General features: G+C 43.1%; 1 protein-coding gene across 6 annotated transcripts in view; it reads left to right on the plus strand.

Annotated features, from left to right (window-relative positions):
• TUB (TUB bipartite transcription factor) overlaps nt 1-12,490 on the plus strand; it is a 151,414-nt gene that overhangs the window by 39,015 nt on the left and 99,909 nt on the right. The gene's annotated exons all lie outside the window — the stretch shown is intronic.

Below are 12,490 nucleotides of genomic sequence, written 5' to 3' on the forward strand. Positions count from 1 at the left end.
TTATCTGATACCTTTCCTCTGCGATTGCTGGTCAGGTGGCAGCCCTCTCCTCTGGAACGTACTGAATGACTGGTGACTGTGAATGTGAATATTGCATATTCCAGAAGAGCAGCACTGGCTGGGGTGCACTGGAAATTGTCTATGGTCCATAGTGGAGCTCTCATAATTTCAAATTATATTGGAATGCCTGGAAACAGAATGGAACCACTTCTGAGTGAGAGCTAGGTCTTTTGAGCTTGTCACCTCAGCTACGATGAAGACTCAATAACTACTGTGGCCAGCAGGAATAGGGAAGATCATCCCCCTGTACTTGGCACTGGTGAGGCCACACCTTGAATCCTGTGTTCAGTTTTGGGCCCCTCCCTACAATAAAAACATTGAGGTGTTGGAGAGAATTCAGAGAAGGGTGACAAAGCTGGTGAGGGGCCTAGAGCACAAGTCTGACCAGGAGCAGCTGAGGGAACTGGGGCTGTTTAACCTTGAGAAAAGGAGGCTGAGGGGAGACCTTATCACTGTCTGCAACTACCTGAAAGGAGGCTGGAGTGTGGAGGATGTTGGTCTCTGCTGCTGAGCAGCAAGTGATAGGACAAGAGGAGATGGCCTCAGGTTGCACCAGGGGAGGTTCAGATTGGATATTAGGAAAAACTTCTTCATGGAAAGGGTTGTGAGGCATTGGAGCAGGCTGCTTAGGGAAGTGGTGGAGTCACCATCCCTAGGGGTGTTTAAAACATACATCTTAGGGATGTAGTTTAGTGGTGGACTTGACAATGCTAAGGTAATGGTTGGACTCAATGATCTCAAAGGTGTTTTCTAACCAAAATTATTCTATTATTCTATTTGTCTGAGGAGATACACAGCAAAGATTAGTGTCACACCTGTGCAGATGGGACTCAGTTTTCCCTTTTAGACCCCTTTTGACACTATAAATCAGAGTGAAGCAGAACTGACTCATGAGAATGAAATAACAGAAATCTCTTGTAATTTGTAAGAAAATAAACTAAATGGGTCTAGCCCTTTGATTACTCCTATGTTCTTGCTTTCTTTCCTCTGAGAAGAAATTGTGAACCCATAGCTGTTCTTGGACTGTTCCCTCTAGATGGCAAATATTGTGATTTAGTCCTAAACTCCAGTATTGGGAAGTCTGAGAATTTACATATCAACAGTAAGGATTTTTCAAAAATCTGAGTTTAAAAATTAGTTTAGATACTTTATTTTCTTCCAAGACTTTCAAACATTTCAGAGGTCATGATTTTCAAGATTGCTTCCATAAACTTGACAGCAAAATGCCTTTATAGAAAAGTGGATCTTGTTAATTGGAAGCCTTCCTTTAAGAAAAAGGTTAAGTGTCCTAAGAATCTGGATAAATATGTTGTTGTCCATGCTCATGACTGTTACGAGCATCCTCTTTACCCTTTAGAGGAAACTGCTCATACTCCTCATTTATCAGACCACCTCTGCTCTAGTTAAAGCTGAGTCTGCTCTTAAATATGCCTCCGTGTTCTTGGTTCTCCTTGTCAGCACAAAGACCATGGGATCTTAAAGGACTGTGCTGAGGATCAGAGGTTTGGCTTAAGCCTGTGGTCTGTGTCAAACTTCCCTGCTGCCTTGGTCAAGTCCTTTAAACACTTTGTCTGATCTCAGTGGGTAACAACAGTGATGCACTAACGGTGACCTGAACAAAACTTCATTAACTGGTAACAGGGCTTTTCCTGTATTAGGGAAACAGAAGGCATTTTGGTACCTCAGCTGCTTGTGCCTTGGTCTGAGACTCCTGTCCCTTCCTTCTGGTAACCCAGGCAGTGCTATGCTCTGGTTTGTATTTGAAAAGACTTCCTGTGTGGGGGTGTTTTCCTTCTGACAAAAAATAGATGGAAATACAGCTTGCTTAGAAAAAGTGATAAACTGGCCTCATGAGAGCATCAGCTGTGCAACAAAGGTAGGAGGGGAGGAAAAGAGCCAAGTATGCAGTGCTATTGATACTCTTTCCAAGCTGCTGGTTTTGCACTTTTGGTTTGGTTTGGTTTTGGGTTTTTTTTGGCTTTCTTGTCAAATTACAGATCAAAGTACAGGCCTGAATGTGCATGTTAGGAAAAAGTGCTCAGATAACTTCTATTTAATGATGTTACAGCCCGTTATTGCATTAAGACATAATTGTCGATTTCATTAGAGTTAATTGTTGCAATTTTAATGTCACTATCGAAGTGAAGTATCCTAACTGTAAGAAGCAGTACATCTTTTTCTATTGTGTAATGGCCCACGTGTTACTACATGCTCAAGATCAAGACTTGGCTGTCTTTCTAAAAACAGACTTGATTTTAACAACAACTGATGGGGCTTGGTGCAGCAATTATGGGGTGATGCTCCAAGTCTCTTTAGGCAGGAGGTCAGAATGGCTCTCCAGGACTAATGAGTCTGATTGTGGTAAAGCTTTAAATACCTATGGTTCCTTTTTTTACTGCATTTGTTTAGGGGAAGCCGCTTAGCTACACTCGTGTGGTATTAAGCAGTTAGGCAAGCAGCTCTGAGATCTGTTCATGGATATTGAATTGCCTTGGTGTGGAATCATTACTGAGGGGATGAATTAATGAAACTAATTGATGAAGATACCATTATTGAGAATAAAGTTATATCCTCACCTTTGCCAGACTGGCTGTTGGGCACAACGGGACTTACAGTGCTGAGTTGAGGTCATTTGGTGTGACTGGGCATCACTCAGGAGTTCAGCTCAGCTGCCCCCAGCTCCCAGAGAAATACTGAGGACAAGCTGGAGTGCAAGGGAGTTTAACTTCTGCTAAATTAACCCTCTCAATGCAACACCTGGGTGTGTGTTCCCAGAGTATGCCTAGGGGCCATTTTGCTTTTGGATAGTACTTCATGTGAGCAGGAGGTAGATTCTCTGAGTAAAGGCTCTTACACCAAAAGCTGTCTCTGGCTCATCATCTGTAATACGCAATGGTTTGCTTCTTCGGATCAGCATGGGGTTTTGAATGATTAAAAAAAACCCCAACATAGTTGAAATGAATGCATGTGTAATTTAGGCAGTTCAGTTTATTATACTATATAATAATTATTTTTAGCATTGTTGACTCTCTACAAAAGACAGAATAACCTAAGTGCTATCTTTGTTAGAGTCTAATGTACTACTACTACTTCAGCTTCTTTACCGGGAGGGGAAAAGATGCTAAATATGATTTAGGAAGTACTTAAAATTGTACAGCAGAGCTGCTCTGAGTGAAGGCTGTGATAAGGCAGTCACTTAAGGCTCAAATTAACTGTTTTATCTCTATAAAGGCCAGGATTTGCTCTTCTAATGGCTTTTAGTGTCCATTTCCTTCTTGACAAGGCAGGGAGGCAACGGAGAGCAACTGGAAAATGCTTTTCTGAACTGAAAGAATTAGCAGATGTTACTGGGAAGATGTAACTTGTTTTGTGACTGATTTTGTTGTTTGGTTTTAGTGTGTGAGTGCATATTGAGTTGGTTTTTTTTAACTGTCTCTGTTTTGTGTGGTTCTTTTGTTGTTGGGTCATTTTTGGTTTGTTTTTGTTTGGTTGTTTTGATTTTTTCCTCTTCTCCTCGTTGACTGCTCTGGGCACTTATTGCTGAAGGGGTTTTACCTCAGTGAGGTCCCCAGAAGGATGCCAGTGGGCAGCTCTTGTGTGAGAAGGAGGGGAGCACGCTGCGTGTTCACATCCAACAATGGAGGAGCTCATGGCCTTTAACGGGCATCGAGACAGGGCAATGTGTTTCTCCAGCAGTTTCAGTCTTTACCTATAGGGTCTAATAGTGTGTGCCTGCCAAGGGCCCGGGGGTTGCGCGGTACCCGCCGGCGGTAGCGCCCCGCGCGGCCGCTGGAGGCCGTTAGCCGGTAACGGCCGGCCGCGCGCCGCGTTGCCACGGGAACGCCGCGCCGCCGCGCGGTTGCCATGGGAACGGGAGCCTCGCCGAGCGGGTCCGGGGCGGCTCGGCCGGGCCCCGTCCGACTCCCCGCCGGCCTGGGGCGGCCCCGGCTGCGCGTCCTGCTGCCGCTCCGACCGCACCCCGCCGGCAGCTCCCGCATTCGCCGCGGGAGAAAAGCGGCCGATTAGGTGAACTCTGGCTGGTTTTGTCCATCCTTTGGGCCCCTCGGTTCAAGAAGAACAGAGAACTGCTTCAGAGAGTCCAGCGCAGGGCAACGAAGGTGATTAAGGGAGTGGAGCATCTCCCTTATGAGGAAAGGCTGAGGGAGCTGGGGCTCTTTAGCTCGGAGAAGAGGAGACTGAGGGGTAACCTTATTAATTTTTATAAATATGTAAAGGGTGAGTGTCACGAGGATGGAGCTGTGGTCTTCTGGGTGACAACCAATGATAAGACAAGGGGCAATGGGTATAAACTGGAACACAGGAGGTTCCATTTAAATTTGAGAAACTTCTTCTCAGTGACGGTGACAGACACTGGAACAGGCTGCCCAGGGGGATTGTGGAGTCTCCTACTCTGGAGACATTCGAGACCTTCTTGGACACCCTCCTGTGTAACCTCATCTGGGTGTTCCTGCTCCAGCAGGGGGAATGGACTGGATGATCTTTTGAGGTCCCTTCCAATCCCTAACATTCTGTGATTCTGTGATCCGGCTCAGTCAGGAGGAAGCAAATGAACAAGCACAAAATGTCTCCTCAGCTTTAAAAGGAGAGTGGGCACCAGCTGTGCCAATGACATCACCCTGTAACACCATAGGTGCACCGTGGGCATGAGGGGTCTGTGTTCCAAGAAAGCAGCAGCCAAGCAGGTCAGGCCTCTCTCTGAGCCACTGCTGCTGGAGACCAGGTCCAGAAATGCAGGGAACAGACTTCAGAGAACCGAGATGGGTTTGTAAGATGCTCCTAGTTCAAAGTGTTTCCAGGTGTAGTTCAAAGGTCAGTGGATGGTCTCTGTTCAGTGCCAGCTCTGCTTGCTCTTTGTGAGGCGCATTTATGCCCCCACAGAGATACAGTTTCCTACAGCTTTGCCTAACAGGTCTGTGCTGCAAGAGCCAACAGCAGATGCTTTGGGAAGAGTGCGAGAGCAAGGCAGCATCACTTAACTTGGGCAGCAAAGGCTTATGTTTTGCAGTCCAAAAGTCCTAAGTTACCTGGGCTGTTGATGACTGATCTGTTTTTTTATTGTTTACAGCAGTGGATAACTGGGAGCAAAACCTCCTTGTACTAGGCGCTATCTTTCCTTGAAATAACTGAAGACGAGCTAAAAGTAGGGGAAGAAATATAATATTGCTGGCAAAAAACAGTACTGGCTTGTGGGGTGGGCTACCACTGGCTGACTAGCGAGCCATACAGATCCTTCCTGCAGGCCTGGGTGCTTGCTGCATTGCTTGCTTCAAATGAAACCCAGCACCAGATTGAGATTTTTGATGTCATACCTTTGTCAAAAGGCTGAATTAAGACAGCACAATCTGGCACAGGCATGGAGGTGGCTTTTCAGATGGAGTCCTGGCCTGTAGCCAGCTGGACTCCTGATGTCTGTGTACAGCCCCAAGCTTCAGCAAGGCAGAGCAGAGGGAGGTTGTGCCTTGAGCCATGGCAGGTTATCTCAGAAGGTCAGCGCTGGTCACAGGGAAGCAAAGTTGCCCCTCTTGGAAAGTGGGGAAGTCTGTAAGTACCTTGCAGATCAGGAAGCAGCAGTGGAATAGCAAATCATCTCCTTATTGACAGCAATTGTCATCATCCCAATCAGCCCTGACTTAACCAGCCACATGTTTTGCAGCATCTATTTACAGTCCGTGGTTTCCTTCAGTTTGGGGTGTCACTCATTGTTGAAACTGCTCTGACAGTAGCTACGCAACACCCAGGGATGCCAGCGCAAGAAGGAAAAGTACATTTTGAGAAGGCTGTAATTTCTTTTTCAACACTGCAAAACATCCACCCATCTGTCATAAATGCATGTCTTCTTTCCCGGCACTCCAGCATCTCTGTATCAGTCACACATGAAGTGTAGTTCAGCACAGGGGAATATATCAAGTTAATGTTATCAATCATATGCCAGTTTGCATTACTTATGAGTGCCAGAACCACCTTCTTACCATGAGATTTGGGCTTTTATTTTAAGCTTATCTTAAAGAGCTAGAGAAGACACAAGTGGGGAGATAGCACTAGAGTGTCTCTGGAAGACCAAGCTGGTTTTCAGACAAACTGAATGTCTGTATCCCGAAGGAAATCTGCTGTCAGATTGCAGAATCAGAGTTGGCATGCTTAAAGCCACGTGTAGCTGATTGCTCCCTAGATCCTCCTGCTGCTCCTTTCCATTTTAAACTCAGGATGGTACCTTTGGTCTGTATTAGAAGATGCTGATGCCTCACCAGCAAAGAGGCCACGACTTGCCTGATGAGCTGCCATGCTAATAGCAAACCAAACAATCTTTGCCCTGTTGATTCTGGAAGTTGTGTTCAGCCTAGTAAAACACTGTTTGCAGTGTTGCTTAAAATCTTGGGAACTGATCTATGTTTTTCAGCGTCCCTCCATGCTGTTTAAAAATGGTACTTTGAAAAGCATTCAGTTAACTGTTGGTGAAATATATTCTGTGACTGTAATGAAGTGTCAGGTGCATGGTAATTAATAGCACGCTGCAAAGTTCTTGCTGCGTGAAAATACAGTATTAGGTGTGCCTATATTACCAGGAATACTTCCAGTTCAGATTGACTTGAAATTTGGGTTCATTAAACTGTCAGCAACTTGCAACAACTATAATGAGAAAACATTGATCAGTAGCCTCAGAAATTGCAGGCATGTTTACAAGAAACTGATCTGACTCTAAGAACCAGAGCTGGCTGTAAATTTTAGGTTTGGTTTTAAATGCTTGTTTACTCATTACTACCATATTGGTCTTTTATAAAACTCAAAAAAGTCCAAGTCACACTACTGCAGCACGCCATGTTAGAAAATGAACATTAGAGCATCATTAAATACATGTGAGTCTGAAACAGCAAAGTCCAGAGAAAAGCCAATCTAGTCTAATGTAGAATATGACACATTTTTGTATATAAATTGGTATTTGTAAAGTTACCTGGAGCAATTCCTTTGTTATGCTATTTAAGAAAAAAATATTTTAAAAGCTATAAAGAATACATGGTACACACACTCTTGCTGTAGAGAAGATCAGACAATTTGCTGTTTTCTCTGTCAATTATTTTATTTGCTCAGATATTTCTAGCGATGTCTTCCATCTAACCCCTTATTGCTGCCTTCAGAAATATCTCATTCTTTGAGACAATAATTCGATTTCCTTTATTGGGCATTTATATATATATGTGTCTTGGGCAACTGTGTGTCACCCCTGGCTTAGAAATCAGCCATAGCAATACTGAAGAAAATTAATTCTCCTTGTGCCTCCCTCAGTCACCTTGAATGCCAACTTCTAGAAGCGAGATAGCATTTGTCATTCTGAGAGTACTGCTACTTTGTCAGCAAGATAAGATGAAAACTGGGATTAGTAAAGGATGCATGTAGTTTATTGGGCTGTTCAGTGGATGCACTTTAGGTTTGGAGAACTATGAAAGGTGGGACCAAATCAGGAACTTTAATGCTTAAGCCTTTGCAAACTTGAAATTTTTGAAGCATCTCTATTTATCTATAGAAAAGACACCTGGACTTTATCTGACCACTGCTTGAGAAGAGACAAAACTGAAACAACACCCCTCAATAGAGAAGTGATTGACATAGGGAGCCCTTTTCCAGTCACTGGTGGCAAAAATGCTTTAAATTAAATAATTTTAAATGAAGGCACTGATTATTTGACTACAAAAGATGGAGGTCTCTGCTGTAGGCTGCTGGCCAGAAGGTGTGCTCATGAGATGGAATGCAGAACAGGAAAGGTACAGTAGCAAATACTGAATGGGGACATCAACCTGAAACATACTGGTAATTGTCTGTCAAGGGTGATGTGTGCTTACTAAGCAGGGCTATATGGTGCCTCCAAAGGCCCTAGGAAAATACCTCTCTTTTTTTTATTTCCCCCCCTCTCCCTTCATCCGCTTTTTGTCTCTTCCTCACATGAAGGGACCCAGTTCCTGCCACTACAGCCCCCAAGACTGAAGGCTCCCTTCCACAGGGCAAGGAAGAGGCAATGCCTACCCCAAGGGTATGTCCGTATGATAGTGCTGAGACTCTCATTGAGCACTGAAGGAACTGACTTAGATATGAGCATACATGATAGTAGTATTCCATGGCTTTGCTGCCTGGACTCATTTGTCCTGACGAGCAAGAGAGTGCTGAAGTCTGGAGGACCCTGTGGTATAGGACAGATGCTGTTTTGGCTGCTTGTGCACCTGAGCACCCTGGAATCATACTGAGCTTGCCTATGATTTGTCACTAAGGAAGTTTTGTAGATGAATAAGGAAAAACAAATTTATGCTGTTCCCAATTTGCTGACATGAAAACTTTGAAAAGGGGAATTGTTTTTGCCTTTCTTTGTAATCAGTATTGCAACTGCCAAAGTATTCTGCAACTCTTACTCCTTTCCATGGGGCACCACCATCAGTCACCACCACTGTCTCTCATATGACTCTTAGGAGACAACAGACTTACTTCTGTTTTCCTTTTTGAAACCTGGTAGTGCAATGACCTGTGTATTTGACTATGTCTGATTACTTCTAATGGGAAAGGTTTTCCAGCCATCACTAAGCTGTAAGCTTTGCTTCTCGTTCAGGGATTTGCCTTTCTTCTAGTCACCCCTTAAGTCTTCCCATTGGAAGAGGGAAAAAGCAGAAATTCAGCCCTATTTCTGTGAGAAGAGGGGATTTTCCTCGCGCCCCACAGACATGAAGGAGATGCACAAACAGAAGACAAGTCTGTCTTGCTCCTGTGGCATAATTCTGCTGGCTGAAAAAAAACTTTGCTTTTATCTCTTAAAACCTCTTCCAGCCAGACCAGCAGGGGGCATGGAGACGGGTCAGAAAATTCAGACTAGATTGCCTAGAGGTTTCATTACTGGGGTGATGGTTCAACTGTACTGAAGAGATGGGCAGGCTGAGTTGTGGCTAACCAATAAATGGCAGCACTTTGCAGTTCATGCAGTGCTACCTCCAAATGTATGGTCAGCTTGCAGTGTCATGAGTGTTGAACTATTTGAACCCTTCAGCTCAGCCTTTTAGTCATGACTGCAGATTTAAAAATAAGGTGAATTATCAAATTGCTGCAGCCAGAGAACAATTACCAGCTGTTTGTAACTCAAAGCCTGCCTGTGCCTTAAATTGTCATCTTAGAGAAAAACAAAACTAAACCACCCCCAAAACCCATGATCATTTTATCTCCAGTATTGTAATAAGCATAGCTGAGTTATGGCCAGAATGTAAAAATAGCGTACTCAGAATTCACTACTTGTTTTGTAGTAATAGGTCCGTTAGCAAACCATCAGTCAAATGCTCTTTATTTCAAAGAAAAGTGTGATGACAGCTTTTCTGCAATGGAAACTCCATTATCAATCACTTGAATATGCTATCTAAACAATGCGACATCCTTCAAATGTCCTGAATCCGCTTATATATCTTGTCTGGTTTTAGCTGCTTTGAAAATGATTTACTTTTGACTGAATCATTAAAAAAAATTTCTAGTGACCTCTGCTAGCAAAACACATTTAGTTTTAACTTGCAGAATAGGATGCAGCAGTTGTACTGCATGATAGTATCTTTAAAGATACAGCAAACGCTTTCTGTCAGGTTATTGAGAGCACCTTTTAATGAACTGAGTGAAAAACAGAAAGATTGGTTGTGGGGATTGACATTAGGTAAGTGCCTGTCAGGTGGAAAGCTGATTGTTTTGGGGAAGTGGTTAGTTGTCTAGAACTGTTACAGGGATCTAGAGTGGAAATATATAGAAAATGCTGGTTGTTATAAAAACCAACAGCAAAGGAGGGAAGAGGCTGGTGCAGGGAAATGATGTGGTGAGAGGAGGTAACGCTGGGTGAGTTCCCACGCCCTCATCTCCAAGCCTGCACTCCAGAAAGGAGCAGACATAGAGCAAGGCAAGGGGGACATAAGACCGTTTGGTCTTTCTCAGCCATTAACCTACTTTATTTTTGGCACTGGACTGGTGTTTGTGGCTCTCCTACCCTCTCTTAGGCTGGATGAAGGAGGACTATCAATGACTGCCGCAGTGGCAAGGTTCAGGCATTTGGTTTTGAACCTTTTTATAGCATTCTCAGAAAGAAGCTGTTGCTGTGCTGCATGCAGAGAGAGAGAGCATGTGTTAATAGGCAGGATCCCTGCAAGGAAGTGTGCAAGGGCCATCCCAAAATGTTACATTAGCAAACTTTTAGACCTTGACCTACAGCCAAAGGACAATCCGCAGAAGAATGTACTGCGTTACACAGTGTTGGAGTCTTGACTTCTTGGGATGGCAAGTGGAGGAGTCACTCCCTCATCTTGCTGGTCTGCAGAGTGTCCAAATGGACCAAGCCACTTTGGTGTTCTGAAACAGTGACACAGGAGGAAATGGCCCTCTGTTCATGACCCAGACACAATTAATGCCTAGCTATGGATAAACAGTTGTTACCAATAAACCTGAAGCCTGATGTCTGGTTCTGTTTGATAAAATAAGCTTGCAGTTCCAAGATTTAAATAACTCTGAAGCCTAGTCACACAGATTTCCTCTGATTTCCCCTTCCAGTTGGTCTGGAAGTAAAGTGGACACCAGCTTTCAAGCAAGCTTTGTGTTTTAGTTCCCTCATATTTATCCAGAAGCACTAAAAGAATGCTTTTTAATAGAAATAATTTTTTAGTTTGGATTTTGGAGGAAGGATGGACTCCCTGTGAGAACTTTAATTTACTCATGCTTAAGCACCTTCCTGGCTACTCCAAATGCTAAGTGAACAACTTAATTCAGAAATGACATCTCTCAGATGAGTACTGAAGGAATTATTTAAATGCCTAATCTGCTTTTCTAATTTGACAATGAACCATCTATGATCAAGGGTTAAAAGAAATTCATCTGAAGCTTCAAATGAGATGGAGCCAGTGAGGGTATGTGAGACAGGAAAACTGTCACAGACAGAAGGATCCCTATCAGTAAAAGAGGAGCGTGTGAAAAGAGATTCAGCCGGACTAGAAAAAAAGGAAGGTGTATCATGGGAACAAAGAGCTTTATCTGTTAATTTGGAAAGCAGTGTGTGAGGAGGAAGGCAGAAGCTCTCCACAGACAGTTTGGAAATGGAAGAACAGTCCCAAAGAGATAAGCAAATTACAAAGATCAAGTTGAGCATGGTCACTAAGAAATATCAGTAAAAGAGTTGATTTGGCCAATGTCAGTTCAATTGTGGTGATTAAAGTTAATGGGAAGGATAATATGAACGGGAAAGAGAGAATATGGCCGGGAGAATGAGATGAAATTTATAGAGCTCTATTTCTGTCCAAGTTCAAATTGTGTTACTGAATCTGCTACCTATTTTGCATAAACAGGAAAATGGTAGAAATTAATGATTGTCTTGGTTATCTATTTTCACTGTAAGTGGCTCGAAAAGACTTATAAAGTAAAAAAATATGGATTAAACTGTTTATTCAATCCTGTCTGGATTCCAAGGGTCTGTTCCCATTCATTTTATGTGCATCTCTCCCCAGTTGTCTCTATTTTTTCAAGCATATTAATAATGTTTTTCTATAAATGCTTTTCATTGGTTCTGGTGACAGGTCTTAGCATTTTCCGAAACACGACCTTAATTAAGTAATCCCAAAGCAATCTTAAATATAAATACATCAGGTGGGAATGTTTTTATTCAAAGAAATTAGGTAAATGCATTAGCCTTCTATGAAATACCATACTGCAGGTTCTTACTTTCAGTTTTCTATTGGAAATGTCTTGTTTACATTTCTGCTGCTGCCTGTATTTTTGTTTAACCTATTTATTTGATATTTCTCATAGCAAGCAGTTGTGTTGCTACCAAGAAGGCAGAACTGAGTGGCCCAGAGGTCTGAATGTGTGACTGCTGGTGTTGAGCCACAGTTTCCAGCCTGGGCTCTGCTCCCCGTGTGCCACCAGAGCTTCTAGTGTTCTGCTAAGGTGTTTTCTCTCTCTTTGCTGCACATCTAATGTACAACTTGTTGTCCTATCAACGCTTGTTAACTAATTGCAAATTAACTTGTTTTAATAAAGACAGTGGCAAATTCTGTGTCTGGACACTCCACAGAGTTTTGCCCCAGGATAAGTTATTACCTATGTGAGTAGAAAACAGATGTAAATGCTAGGCTAGGTGTAGACGCTACAGTGATGGAAAAAATGGCCTCAAGTTGCACCAGGGGAGGTTTAGATTGGATATTAGGAAAAAATTCTTCCCAGAAAGGGTTGTCAGGCACTAGAACAGGCTGCCCAGGGAAGGTTTAGATGAGGTTCTTAGGGACATGGTTTAGTGCTAGAGTTAGAATAGGGTATGGTTGGACTCGATGATCCTGAGTGTCTCTTCCAACTGAAATGATTCTATGATTCTATGAAAATGATAGGTAGATGATGAAAATGTAAACAGGTTTAAACACCATAA

This window comes from Columba livia, chromosome 5 (genome assembly GCF_036013475.1).
Source record: "Columba livia isolate bColLiv1 breed racing homer chromosome 5, bColLiv1.pat.W.v2, whole genome shotgun sequence".
NCBI lineage: Eukaryota > Metazoa > Chordata > Aves > Columbiformes > Columbidae > Columba > Columba livia.